The sequence below is a fragment of the Mobula birostris genome, chromosome 26, assembly GCF_030028105.1.
Source record: "Mobula birostris isolate sMobBir1 chromosome 26, sMobBir1.hap1, whole genome shotgun sequence".
Lineage (NCBI taxonomy): Eukaryota > Metazoa > Chordata > Chondrichthyes > Myliobatiformes > Myliobatidae > Mobula > Mobula birostris.
The window spans coordinates 33874588-33889657 of NC_092395.1; the positions used below are offsets into that span (position 1 = coordinate 33874588).

At 45.3% G+C, this 15070-nt stretch overlaps 1 protein-coding gene across 1 annotated transcript in view; it reads right to left on the bottom strand.

Annotated features, from left to right (window-relative positions):
• Positions 1 to 14800, bottom strand: part of LOC140188127 (tight junction protein ZO-3-like) — a 122130-nt gene extending 107330 nt beyond the window's left edge. The window contains exon 1 of the mRNA XM_072244104.1: positions 14657 to 14800. The gene's annotated coding sequence lies outside the window, so the exon portion shown is untranslated. The remainder of the gene's footprint in view (positions 1 to 14656) is intronic.
• Between the last annotated feature and the right edge of the window lie 270 nt (positions 14801 to 15070).

The window sequence follows — 15070 nt, forward strand, 5'->3', positions numbered from 1 at the left end:
AGTCATCAGAAAACTTCTGAAGATGACAAGACTCTGTGCAGTAGTTGAAGGCCATGAACTTATCAATCACCCCTGCTGTGGACCACTTTCTGGAGGTCCAAGACGCCAACTTCCACAATAGAAGGGATCCATATTCTCCATGACCGCTTGACTAAGTGTGTAAATGTAGGAAAAATAAATGTGCTAGGTTTTTTAAAATTGACTCCTTCTACCTTAGGCCACGAACTTATCAATCACCCCTCATAAATCTCCGCATTCTTTCCATTTTCTGCAACACAACCAAAATCCTGGAGGAACTCAGCATCAGATAGCACCTATGGAAGGAAATGAACAGTTCACGTGTTGGGCTGAGAATTTTCATCAGGAGTTTTCATCCAGTTTAATGATGTCTGTCCCACGACAAGGCGACAAAAACAATACTCCAAGTGCAGTCACACCCAACATTTTGTACGAATGCGTCAGAACATCCCAGCTCTAATACTCAATGCAGTGATTAGTGAAGCCTGGTGTCCCAAGGGCCTTCTTCACACCCTCTCTACCTGTGACATTGCATTCAGGGAACTGTAGTCGCAGTCCTGAATCGCTCTAATCCACAACACTCCCCAGGTGCCTACCATTCACTGTACAATCCTACCCTGGTTTAATAGCCCTAAATGAAACATTTCTCATTTATGTGAATTGAAAGCCATTTGCTATTCCTCAGACAACTTATCTGGCTGATACATGTCTCTCCGTAATATTTCAGAATCTTCTTCACTGTCTATGATACCACCTATTTTTGTATCATCCTCAAACTTACCAAAGACATCTTGTAGATTCACTCCCTAATCGTTTCTGTAAATAACAAACAACAAAGGTCCCAGCACCAACCCCTGTGGCACACCACTAGTCACAGGCCAGCAGTCGGAGAAACTATCTTTGACTGTCATTCAATGCTTCCTATCACTGAACCAATTAAGACTATTTCTCCCTGGATCACCATGCGATCTCATCTTCTGGTCTAGCCTACCCTGTGGGATCTTGTCAAAGGCCTTGCTAAAGTCCTTTATAGACAACATTTACTGATCTATCTGTCAGGCCAGCACAGACAGGCACCTCCCAGTCTCCTAACAGAAGTCACTTGCCACTTGGTTCCAACTCACCACCTGCAGCCATTTAAACCCAACTCTCATCCGCAGTCCTTGTTCACTCATACAAATCAGCCAGCCTCAACCAGTTGCTCCTAGCCTTCAGTTACCTTTTGCCTTGCCGTGTTAAGAATCTATTCTCTCTTGTTTTGTGGCCCCTCGAGGCTTGTTATTTTGCAGTTTATTACTAGAGTATCATTTACTGCTAAGTTGTCTCAGCTGCTCTGTGTTTGGGCCAAGCCTCCTCTATATTTCCTGACAGGATGGGTGAACCAGCAATTGACCCAGCAGAGTTTGCTCGCCAAAAGGAAGTCGTCCGCTGAAAGGAGCACACAATCCAGAAGCAGCAGGAAACCATTGACCATCTATTCGCCACTCTCAATCAACTCTCCATCTCAATACAGCAACAGCAACACTGCGCCAGTCAATCTCCTCCCTCAGAGTCCCGGATTCCCGTGCCCGTACACTTCGATGGATTCCCAACCCGCTGCCGCAACTTCCTGTCCCACTTTACGCCTTACACTTTTGAGCACTAGCCATCTCTGAATGTTACAGGCCGAGCCAAAATTGCCTTTGACATTTGTTTCTGACCTGGGCCACTGCCATTTCACCAGGAACTGCAGCCAAATCGCTGCTCCTCTCGCCTCCCTCTCCAAATCACCGACCTCACAGATAACCTGGTCTGCCGCCAAGGATCCTGCTTTTGAGGAGCTCAAGAGATGCTTCATCTTCGTCCCCATTTTCCACCATCTGAATCCTTCTTGACCTTTCGTACTGGATGTGGATGCATCTGACTTGGATGCCAGCATGATCCTCCTCCACAACAAGGACTTGACAGGAAGACTCACCTTTGTGCCTTCTCCTTGCACAAATTCAACTCTACACTGCACTGTCATGGAGTAGAAGGCAGGGAGCTACTCGCCATTAAATGGGCCTTGAGAAGTGGAGACACTGGCTGATGAGAGACATTGAGTCCTTCCTGATCTGCACTGACCACCAGAACCTCATATCCATACAACAGACTCACCAACTCAACCCACATCAGGCTTGCTGGGTCCTCTTCTTTAAGCAATTCAACTTCACCAACTCCTACCGACCTGACTCCAAGATCACTAAGGCACTTCCATAATAATTTGACCCAGCTGAAATGGGGATCAACCCTTAGTGCATCATTCCATCCTCCAGATCCTTGCCCCGATTGTCTGGGTCCTTTAGAGTCAGATCTGCCAGCCTCTACAGCACAACACTGCTCTGATCAACACATGTGGCAAGTACATGTCAGCAACCATACACTCAGAAGCACTCCAGTAGGTCTCTCCTCACCCTTCTCTGGCCAACCAGGTGCATGATTGACTGTGGATTTTCTGCGATGTCAGTTCTGGTAGTGTGGTAAACCATACACATATATATATATATATATATATATATGTTGTGACTGGGTTAACTGTCTGGACATGCCCCTCTGCTGTCTGCCCCTGTGGCTCCTCCCACAGAGTCCTGTATAAAGGTGTTTCACCTTGCCCCTCCCGCTCAGTCTGGGGGCAGACACTCACCGTGGAGGAGCCACCTTTATACAGGATTCTGTGGGAGGAGCCACAGGGGCAGTCAGCAGAGGGGTGTGTCCAGACAGGTAACCCAGTCACAACACATATATATGGTTTACCACATTCACCCCTCCTTTTTTTAAAAAGAGATCCACGGAGTGAAGTGACTGACAATATTTACAAGAAGTATATTTACAGGTTAAGTCTATCAGGCGGTTGAGTCCGTCGCTGTGATCTACGTAGCACCGGCGATGGTGGTTGTGCTGGCTCCGGCCTGACTTGAGGTGTCAGCACGTTAGGTGTTGTTAATCCCTCGTGCATGTGCATCGCGCCCGGTATGGGAGAGTCATGTGGTGTCTGTGTAGGGTTTGGAGCGCACAATGTCTCGTGGGTACATACATTGGTGGGTACAAGGTCAATAGTCACCACAGAGTGTTCAGGGTAGGGGCCCGGTGCTCCTGCGGGCGCCAGGTCGCGGATGGAGACCGTGTCCTCCCGCCCATCAGGTAAAACCACATAGGCATACTGGGGGTTTGCATGAAGTAAGTAAACCCTCTCGACTATCGGGGAGTATTTATTGCTCCTCACATGTTTCCGGAGCAGCACTGGCCCCGGGGACGTCAGCCAAGTTGGTAGGGTGATTCCAGTGGTCGACTTTCTGGGAAAAGAAAAGAGCCACTCATGAGGGGTGGCACTGGTGGACGTGCATAACAGGGAGCGGATGGAGTGGAGTGCCTCGGGAAGGACGTCCTGCCAGCGGGAGACCGGCAGTCCCTTTGACCTGAGGGCTAAGAGTGTGGCTTTCCACACTGTGGCATTCTCCTTCTCCACCTGTCCATTCCCCCAGGGATTATAGCTCGTGGTCCTACTGGTTGCAATTCCCCTAGCCAGTAGATATTGGCGCAGCTCGTCACTCATAAACGAGGACCCTCTGTCACTATGGATATAACATGGGTATCCGAACCGAGTGAAGAGCTTGCGCAGGGCTTTTACAACTGAAGTGGTAGTGGTGTCGGGGCAGGGGATGGCGAAGGGGAACCGCGAGTACTCGTCGATAAAATTAAGAAAGTACACATTGTGGTCGGTGGAGGGAAAGGGGCCCTTAAAGTCAACACTCAGTCGCTCAAAGGGGTGGGTGGCCTTGATGAGTTGTGCCTTTTCGGGTCGGTAGAAGTGCGGTTTGCACTCTGCGCAGACTTGGCAGTCCCTGGTCATCGTCCTGATCTCCTCAAGGGAGTAAGGCAGGTTCTGGGCTTTCACGAAGTGAAAAAGCCAGATGACCCCCGGGTGGCAAAGGTCTACATGTAGGGCGTATAGCCAGTCGATCTGCGCGTTGGCGCACGTTCCCCAGGATAGGACATCGGAGGGCTCGTTGAGCTTCACAGGCCTGTACATGATGTCATAGTTGTAGGTGGAGAGTTTGATTCTCCACCTCAGAATTTTATCATTTTTGATTTTGCTCCGCTGCTGATTATTAAATATGAATGTGACTGAGCACTGGTCAGTTAGCAGGGTGAACCTTTTGCCGGCAAGATAGTGCCTTCAGTGCCTAATAGCTCCCACCATGATTGCAGATATTTGCTACTTTGTCACTGTCTGCCTTAAATGTGCCCAGTCTAATTCCTCCAACGAGCTCTGGGCTTCTGTGTCCCCTGCCTGTCTCTCAATGATCATAGTCCCACATTGAGGGGGCATCCTGTCAGGCCTGTACAGCCAGGCACCTCCCAGTCTCCACCCAGCAAACAAGAGTCACCTGTGACTTGTTTCCAACCCATCACTTGCAGCCTATTTAAACCCAGCACTCATCCACAGTCCTTATTCACCCATTGAACCAGCTAGCCTCAACCAGCTGTTCCTAGCCTTCAGATACTTTGCTGCATAGTCACGTTAAGTATCTGTTCTCTCTTGCTCTGTGGCTGCTCGTGGCTTGCTATTTTGCAGTTTATTGCTAAATCAGCCTCCACAATTTCTCCCCTAGCTTTCCACAAGGTCTAATGACGCACGCAGGCAGGCCCTGTGGATTTATCCATCTTAATGTGCTTTAAATCTGCCAAGACCTCCTCTGTGGCAAATTCACATGTGTCCAAAATATCATCACATCTATCCCTCATTTCCTAAGCATTCATCATTTTCTCCACACTAAAAACTGTAAGAATATTCATTAGAAGTTACTTCCTGAGATGCTTATTTCTGCTTCCAATGGTTCTGATCTTTTGTTATGTAGCAGAATGACCAGCCTCACATTTACCTTGTTCCTAATTAGGTCAGCAGATTCAACCCTACTCACTGGAGAAGTGGCTCCCATCATGATTCACGACTTTAACATCACCTGTCATTGCAGGACGTTGTATAATAGTCACTTTCCTTGTATGGCTCTTCAAAGAGTATAGGTTTCTGTATAAAATCATTTCGGAAGTTGACATTTAGGAAAACCATGCCAATGGCCTTACAAGGAACAGGTACATATTCTCACACACTACTAACTTCTACATTTTACTTTTTTTTAGTTTTCAAGAAACTGCTTTACAAATGAAGCATAAAACTGAGACCTTTTTGATGCTCACAACAGCATTGTAAGAAGGAGCACTGCAATTCTTCTACTGGCTGCCGTTTGGCACCATGGCGTTGGCTGATGATGATCCAGTACCAATAGAATATAAAACTAGTATTCTGAAAGCACCCGGTCTTTTGGATTGGGGCTTGCCAACAGACTGGGTCATGGCCAGTGCCACAGGAACAGTGGAAGAGTGCAGCAGTGAGAGAGAGCCCAAGCACACACTTTAGATAAGTATTTGTAACTGGGTGTAACTTGAAAGGTTTACTGAATGTTCAGTGTCAGTCTTGTCCTGTAAGTAAATAGCTAACTTAGTGATAGTGAGTGTCTCCTGTCCCCAGTCACTGAACCCGCAAATCTGTTTCGCACACATTGGCGCTGCAAGCAGGGTTTGGCGATTGAACAGAAGATTAATATGTTTAAGGGCAAAAGATTAAGAGAGAGATTCCCCCCCCCCACCCTGTGTGAGGAGTGCTGAGTCCCAGGGTGTATTGACAACTGTGTGGGATTTGGGAGTCTGGCCAGCTTACAGTAGGCCAGTAGACTGGTCAGGCAAGCTAGACTCCCGAGGGGTGAAAATGAAACACCACATCATGTCTGTACTAAATGAGTTACGGCTCCCCGAGAGGAAGGAGAGACAGAGGAGTGTTTTTTGGCCTCTAGCCGCCATAGTACAGCAGCAGTATGAGATAATCTCACTGAAAGAGAAAGAGATAGATAGCTTGAGAAATTCAGTGGAAGTGCTAAACCAATTCTGAGGAGGACCACGGGGGCCTGGCAGTATGGACACACCAGAAGAGTGGGCATCTGAGGGAGGGGGTGTGGGGGGAAGGAGAAAGGGAATGGGAAGAAGCTCGAGGAGTAGCATTTTCATTTGACGAGGCCAGGATAGTGGATGCAAGCTGCCTTACCTGCCAGCAGGTTAAGCCCTGGGGGTGGTCAGCAGTTTCCTCTGGACACATCTGAGAGGTTACGAGGGAGGCTCAGGTATGGCAGGTAGATTATGTAGAGCCTCTGCCACCACCGAATCAAAAACAATATGTGGTCACAATGGTGGACACAGATTCCATTGTCCTACTGGCGCTGCTGTGTGGTCACTTTGACCAGGAAAGCACAATAAACACACTGCAGCACTTATCATCCACAAATGGGATCTCCTGGGAGATCCAACTGGCAATGGCTCACATGTTGCAGGAGCCGAAGTCCAGGATTGGGCTGCAGAGTCTGGCATGTTGGGGGTGTTCCACATCCCATACTGCCCATGGCTGGCAGGGCTGATTGAGCATATGAACGGGCTGTTGAGACTGCAAGTTAAGTTATTGATCCCCACCCGCACCTTTCAAGGATGGGTGAGTGTGTTGCAGCAGGGGGTTGATAACCTGAAGTCCCAGACTGTGGGCTCGGGAGATTACTAAAAGTCCCGACACTTGGCAGTGTTGGATCCTGCAAAAGTGGACAAGATGGAATTGGAGGAGGAATCAGGGAAGGTTTGGATGCAGCACCTCCAGAGCAGCGGCACACTGTGGCGCATGGACTGGCGAACGCACGATGGGTGGTGTTACCGGAGGAACAGGGGATAGTCCGTCAAAAGGCCCAACAAATAACCAGGAAGGAGTGAGTGAGTGAGTAGCTCCCTACATTACAGAGTGGCAACATGGTGGATGCTGATGGCAGTGGCAATGATCGTGGTCAGAGTGAGATCCTACAACACATTCCTACAGATGGCATACAAGTATGAGAGCCTCGCCAATGTTTCAGACTGTTGGATTAGTATGAGGACATTAACCCATGTGGCAGGAGGGGTTGCCACTGTTACCAATCCCCTTTAACGAAGAAGAACAGGACAGTTGAAGGAACTTGGTCAACTTCTCCGGCTTTGGCATTCTGTTTTGCGGGAAGCTGGGGGAGAGTAGTCCTTTCCAGACAACCTCACCCATTATTTGGGAATGGCCTTAAAGAACTTGAGTCTCAGTAACCAACCCCGCGCCCCCCCCCCCCGAGCCCCCCAGTGGAATAAGTGTTTTAATGGCTGGTACTTCCCAACATATGGTTTGTCCCATCCTCAAGTGTCAACTCAGAGAGTAATCCCTCTGCCAACAGAGGAAGAGAAGGAGTGTTTGTGAAATCAAGTATGATGAGCACAGGTCAAGTCAGTCAGCAGGGCACAGGAGTGTGAGCAGGAGCAGTTTCCTGGGATGACTAGGTCAATGTCAGGTAGTGCTGTGAAGGTGGGCACTCCCTGGATGCCAAACGATAAGAATTGGATATGTGGCTCCCGGGCCAGCACAAGACGCACCACAGGATGGTCTGGCTGCTGCTGTCTTGGATACATGACACCATACATACACCACCTTAATAGCCTGGACGAGCACCCGACCTATGAGGGTGGGCACAGTAAGAGGCATATCACAGAGAGGGAAAGGTTTTGGATGCTAGCCTTTCCCCTATGAGGTGCAGCCAGGCTGTCTCAGCAACTGATACACCTGGCTTCTGTGATGGAGACATTGGCCAATGACTTGGCCACAGCGCTCAAGCATACAGAGGATGGACTGGCCAGAGATTCAGCTGAGATGATGGCTTTTCAGATGCTGGCCTTGCAAAAAAACAATGGCCTTGGACTACTTGCTCGCAGAGGGAAGTGGCACCTGTGCTGTAATTGGTCAGGAGTGCTGCACCTACACCCCTAAGTCTGGGAATACGTCTCACTTGGGGGATCATATCCAGCAGTTAGTAAATAAGATCAGGAAAGTTGGGGGGGGGGCAGCTGCATAACCACTATACCCTGAGGGGAAGGTGGAGGCTTTCTGGGACGTTGGGATGTTGGTGGATTACTGCAGTACACGGTGTAGCATCTGGAGGGGTGATAATTCTGGGAATTATATTGTTACGTTTTGTGTGTAGTATAATGGGGCATCAGTGGGGGTTATGTTAACCTTCTGGCTGAATGGCAGAGTATTGTGTCCTTTGAGGGCTGGAACACTGCAATAAGTGTCAATCTTACCTGTTCATTAGAAGCCACTCCCCCCATGCTACCTAGGGATTGGCCTGTTTAAGGAAGATAGCAAACCTTTCACTGGCTGCCATTTGGCACCATGAAGCCAGCTGATGACATCGTGGTGCCAGCAGACACCTGACGTACATACTGAATATTTAGTGTCTGTATTGTCCTGTAAATAAATAGTTAACTTACTTACTCGTCATGAGTGCCTTCAGTCCCCACTCACTGAACCTGTGCACCTGTTTTCAAATAATACCACCGCCACAGGTGGGATTACCCAGTAGCCACCTTTTTAAATTCTACTTCCCATTCCCATTCCACAATGTCAGTCCATGTCTTCCTCTACTGCCATGATGAGGTCACTCTCATGCTGGAGGAGCAACACCTCATATCCCATCCAAGTAACCTTTAACCTGAAGGTATGAACAGTGAATTCTCTAACTTCTGGTAACCCCTCCCCATCCCCTTCTCTCTTTTTCCAATCCTGGCTCTCCTCTTACCCCTTCTCTTTTCTTCACCTGCCTCTGATGCCCCTCCTTGTTCTCTTTCTCCCATGGTCTACTCTCCTCTCCTATCTGGTATTGATGTGATAGAGAATTGGTTGGCAGATAGGAAGCAAAGAGTGGGAATAAACGGGACCTTTTCAGAATGGCAGGCAGTGACTAGTGGGGTACCGCAAGGCTCAGTGCTGGGACCCCAGTTGTTTACAATATATATTATTGATTTAGACGAGGGAATTAAATACAGTATCTCCAAGTTTGCGGATGACACGAAGCTGGGCGGCAGTGTTAGCTGTGAGGAGGATGCTAAGAGGATGCAGGGTGACTTGGATAGGTTAGGTGAGTGAGCAAATTCATGGCAGATGCAATTTAATGTGGATAAATGTGAGGTTATCCACTTTGGTGGCAAAAACAGGAAAACAGATTATTATCTGAATGGTGGCTGATTAGGAAAAGGAGACCTGGGTGTCATTGTACACCAGTCATTGAAAGTGGGCATGCAGCTACGGCAGGCAGTGAAAAAGGCGAATGGTATGCTGGCATCATAGCAAGAGGATTCGAGTACAGGAGCAGGGAGGTACTACTGCAGTTGTACAAGGCCATGGTGAGACCACACCTGGAATATAGTGTGCAGTTTTGGTCCCCTAATCTGAGGAAAGACATTCTTGCCATAGAGGGAGTACAAAGAAGGTTCACCAGATTGATTCCTGGGATAGCAGGACTTTCATATGAAGAAAGACTGGTCGACTAGGCTTATACTCACTGGAATTTAGAAGATTGAGGGGGGATCTTATATAAAATTCTAGAGGGATTGGACAGGCTAGATGTAGGAAGATTGTTCCCGATGTTGGGGAAGTCCAGAACGAGGGGTCACAGTTTAAGGATAAAGGGGAAGCCTTTTAGGACCGAGATGAAGAAAAACTTCTTCACACAGAGAGTGGTGAATCTGTGGAATTCTCTGCCACAGGAAACAGTTGAGGCCAGTTCATTGGCTATATTTAAGAGGGAGTTAGATATGGCCCTTGTGGCTAAAGGGATCAGGGGGTATGGAGAGAAGGCAGGTACAGGGTTCTGAGTTGGATGATCAGCCATGATCATACTGAATGGTGGTGCAGGCTCGAAGGGCTGAATGGCCTACTCCTGCACCTATTTTCTATGTTTCTATCTCCTATTCTTCCGCTCTCTACCAATTTGATCTAGCTTCTCATTTCGTTTCCCCCTCCCTTCAACCACCCACCTTCCACCTCACCTGGTCTCACTTATCACCTGCCAGCTTATAATTCTTCCCCTCCCCATCTTCTTATTCTGGCTTATTTCCCCTTCTTTTCCAGTTTTTATGAAGGGTCTTGGCCTGAAACATAGACTGCATATTACTCGCCATAGATGCTGTCTGACTTGCTGAGTTCCTCCTGCATTTTGTTTGCGTTGCTCAGGATTTCCAGCATCTTCAGAATCCATTTGATGTACTTTTACTCTGTGCCCTGTGCCAAGTACATTCTCCTTTTAAGTTGGGAAACTGAGTTTGTTTACAATATCTGAACGTGGCATCATCACCAACTTGACTAACTGCTTCCAACAGGTCATCAGTGGAACTAGAGGAGACAACACAATCAATCACTTGGACCACCTGGACAACAGCAAAGCCTATGTAAGGCTGCTGTTTATTGATTACAGTGTAGTGTTTAACATCTTTGTCACCTCAGTACCAATATTAAGCTGCAAAACCTGGGCTTCTGTACCTCTCCCTGCAACTGGATTCTTGACTTCCTCATCAGAAGACCACAGTCAATGTGGACCGAGGTAACATCTTCTCCTCATTGACAATCACCAGGTGCGCCTCAATGATGTGTGCTTAGCCTGCTCCACTACTTTCTCTGCACCCATGACAGGACAGCTAGGCACAGTTCAAACACCATCTATACAACCTTTTAGAACAGAGGTAAGGAGGAATTTTTTTAGCCAGAGAGTAGTGAATCTGTGGAATGTGGTGGAGGCAAGTCCGTGGGCATATTTAAGGTGAAAGTTGATTGTTTCATTATCTGTCAGGGCATCAAATGATATGGTGAGAAGACAGGTGTTTAGGATTGAGTAACATCTGGGATCAGCCACAATGGAATGGGGGAGCAGACTTGATGGGCTGAATGACCTGATTTTGTTCTTTTGTCTTATGGTCTTATAAATTTGCTGATGATATAACTGTTGTCATCAAAATCTTAAATGGTGATGAGGAGGCATACAGGACTGAGATAGATTGACCAGTTGAGTGGTGTCACAGCTGCCTTGGACTCAATGCCAGTAAGACTATAGAATTGTTTGTGGACTTCAGGAAAGGGAATCAGGAGAATACATGCCAGTCCTCACTGAGGGGTCAAACATATAGTCAGCGGCTATACTTCATTAGGAGTCTGAGGATATTTGGTATGTCACTAAAGACTCTTATAAGTTTCTATAGATGTTGCATCACTATCTGGTATGGAGGAGCCAAAGCACAGGATTGAAAAATCAGCAGAGGATTGTAAACTCAGCCAGCTCCATCATGGACACTAACTTCCCCTCAACTGAGGAAATCCTCAAATACGCACCATCCATCATGAAGGACCCCCACCAACAGGGCATGTCCACTTCCCATTATTATCATCAGAAAGTGGTACGCTCAATGTTTTAGGAACAGCTTTTTACCTTCAGGTATGAGATTTCTGAATGGTCCATGAACATTACCTCATTACATTGCTCCCTTTTAGCACTACTTGCATTTTTAAATATTTCTTATCGTAACTTATAGTCATTTTATATGTATTGCACTGTACTTCTGCAGCAACACAATAAATGTCATGATATATGTCGGTGATAATAAACCTGATTCTGAACTATACTGTATAATTAGATGAAGACATCCCTATGCTTGTACTTAAACTTTCTTGTAATAAAGGTCAACAGACAGTTCACTTTCCCATTTTCTGTACCAGTATATTAATATTCAGTGTCAATCTTTCAATCTCACCTGTTTAAAGTTAATTCTACTATTCTATTTCTTCTACTAAGATATATGACGTCATAATTTTCTACCTGCCATGTCCTTGCCCATTCACTCAGCCTGTCTATATCCATGTGAATCCTCTTGGCATCCTCCTGACAGCAGGTATTTGAATAAGTGCATGATGTGGAGGGGCTTGGAGTATTATGGGCTAAATGTGAACAACTGGGACCAGCAGGCAGGATGCAATGGCCAGTATGGACCAGTTGGGATGAAGGGCATATTTCCATGCATTATTATTCCTTGACTAGTTATGCATCATCAATAACCCTGAATAATTATTCTCAATCTCCTTATCCAAATCATGACACAGATTATGAATGACCAAATGATTTATAATTAAGAGTTATATTGACTCTCAGATGCCCTAGTATGCTCTGACTTTTGAAGCATGAATCCCTCAAATCTAAAATTAGGCAGATTTCATTATTTCAAAAGTTAATGAGTCAGATAACACACCTTAACTGGCACATATGTCTACATCTCGAGTCATTAATTACCTGAATAATACTAATCCAGTTTACAGGAATGTTCAGATTAATCAAAAACTGAGTTTCTAGGCAGGGTAGTCAATCAGAAAACTTAAGAGCAATCAAACTTGTTCAACAGGAATAACAACATTACTAAATGGCTTTTAAGTCAAGAGAATGGCTCCTGTGTCATGAGTCCTCAGTCACTGATTTGATATAGCACTGACTTGTTACAATCTCTCAGTCCAGAAGGAAGTTCAACTCATCCATGTCATGTTTTTTTCTCTCTGTTATTTCAGTTTAGGAATATTCTATTTAAAATAAATCACTTGAAGCCTGTGTCACAATAATGCATAAATGCTTTAAAATGTTCACCCCTAGGATTGCCCATAGGCATTTTTTTTTGCCTCATAGAATCAACCACACTCCAAATTTAAAATGTTGGACCTTTTGAAGGTACTCCCTGCAGTACAGGGAACATTTGTTAGTTTAAACATCCATGTCTGTGAAAACATTGGCAATCTTCTATGACTCGTGTTGTTTCCACAGTAAAGTTAACTTTCTAGCTCTTCATTAAGCACTGGTGAACCTCGGCTACTAATGATATGCCAGCTGTACCAGGTTGGCATGGTGACCTTGACTGCTGACTATGCAGAGTTTTCATGTTCCATCTATGACAATGTGGGGTTCCTCCCAGTGCTCTCATTTCCTTCCACATTCCAAAGATGTGCTGGCAGATTAACTAGCTGCTGTGTATTACCCCAGTTTTCTCAAGAGGAATCAAAGGAGAGTTAATGGGAATGTGTGAGAGAGAATAGGTTGCAGGGTTTCTGAGAAATAATGGGACAAATGGAATTGCTCTTCATGGTGCTGGCATGGATCTAAACGGCTAACTGGTCTTTTTTTCTCTCTTGTTACAAATAGAAGACATTTAATGTCCCACTTGCTCAGCATTACTCCACGAGTAACTAACTTTCTAGTGCAAAGAAATAAACTCCAAAGACTTTTTGTCAAGGTGGTTCTTGATGAATCACATTGCCTCAGTATCTTTGGGAATTTGAATAAGAGAGGAAATCACCAGATACAGATTGATTCAGATGCTAGATGAGAGTCTTCATCACATAGCCCCAGCCCAGCTTACTAAGATTGGGTGCAACAAAGCGGAATAAACTGCTCTGGCACAATTAGCTGGACCGGATATTACATTCTTCTCTGTAGCATCATTAACCCAGAAAAGAAGCCAATTCATCTGAACACAAATCATCATTACTTCAGACATTTTTCAGTGTCTCATGTTCTCGCTATTTATTGCTTATTTATTAACTATTATTATTTTTTTCTTTTATATTTGCACTGTTTGTTTTTTTGCACACTGGTTGAATGTCCAAGTTGGTGTGGTCTCTCATTGATTCTATTATGGTTATTATTCTATTATGGATTTCTTGGGCATGCCCACAAGAAAATCAATCTCAGTGTTATATGTCCGTCCATCGTCGACGTCCATGAGGACCTCGACACCATTATGATGGTGTCGAGACTAACGCGTGATTTGGATTTAAGTGAGGGAGAGTTGCGCAGCGTCAGCCTCACTCTCTCTTCCCAATTCCCATCTGGATCCAGTGGCAAGACAGAGTCAAGACGGCAGGAGATGGGACTAGGTGCAGTGGATGACCAGGACGTCTTCTGTGTTTTGTCCTGCTCTACACGTTCCACGATGCTTGCAGAGACCACCTTCTTGACCGTTGGATGATAGGGTTATATATAGTGACATATATGTACTTTGATAATATATTTACTTTCAGTTTGAACTTTTGAGCTCTGAACAAAGTGAATGAGAGTCTTAAGAAATACATGGTTCCCAGACTTCTGATGTGCACACTTCCTCTAATGTACCTTAGTAAGTGATGCAGTGCCTCTGTTCAAATTTCTCCTGCCAGTGACCCACCTATAAACCTCAGTATTTCAACCATAATGATACATCTTAAATTTTCTTTTCAGTTTCCAAATGGACATGACTCTCTTTAAACAAAATCCAAGCTGCCTGCTCTAAAACAAGGTGTGCTTTCCTTAACCATTCATTTGTCTAACTAAACATTGTTAGTAGTTTCTGTTAAACATGTAGGGCAGCATTTTTATGTTGTGCACAAGCTAGTAAAGCTGAAGTCTGAAGCCCACAGTGAATCTTTTTATCACTAAATCTTTTATTAAATTGTGTTCCAGAGTGAACTTTAAGGTTTCATTCTGATTGTGATGACAATTCTCATACATTAGCAAATAACAATTACAAGTTTAATATGATCAACATAAGGCATATTCAGGAGATACACAATAAAACTATGTAAAGTAAGTTCAACAAACTAAACGATACCAAAACTTTGTTCCACAGTGTACAGTTTCCGTTTCTATTCTTATACATTCCTTTAACTTACCCATATGAAGAGCTGTGTATTGTGTGGAGATCTGTTAAGTTGTTAAATCTTCAATCCTCACTTAAACCATAGCCTTCATACCTAGTTTTGAACCACACATGAGTCCACTGGAGTCAGCTGAACGAGGGTTGTTGTCTTCCCTTTGGAGAACGAGTAGGCGGACAACTCTCTCTTCATTACCATATGGTAGGTGTCAGCTTTTCAAAAAGTTTAACACTTTGTTGTCTGGAGTCCAGGTTGCTGCTTTTCCTGTTAATGAAGTTTCAAAATAAAAGCTTTCCAAAAGTAAATTACTGAAGTTGGTGCAAGTCAGAGATAAATCAGAAAATCTTCTAAATACTGAACAGGTCAGGTAGCATCTGTAAAGAGAGATACAGAGTTAGTGTTTCGGGTTTCCTTTCATCTGAAAAGTTT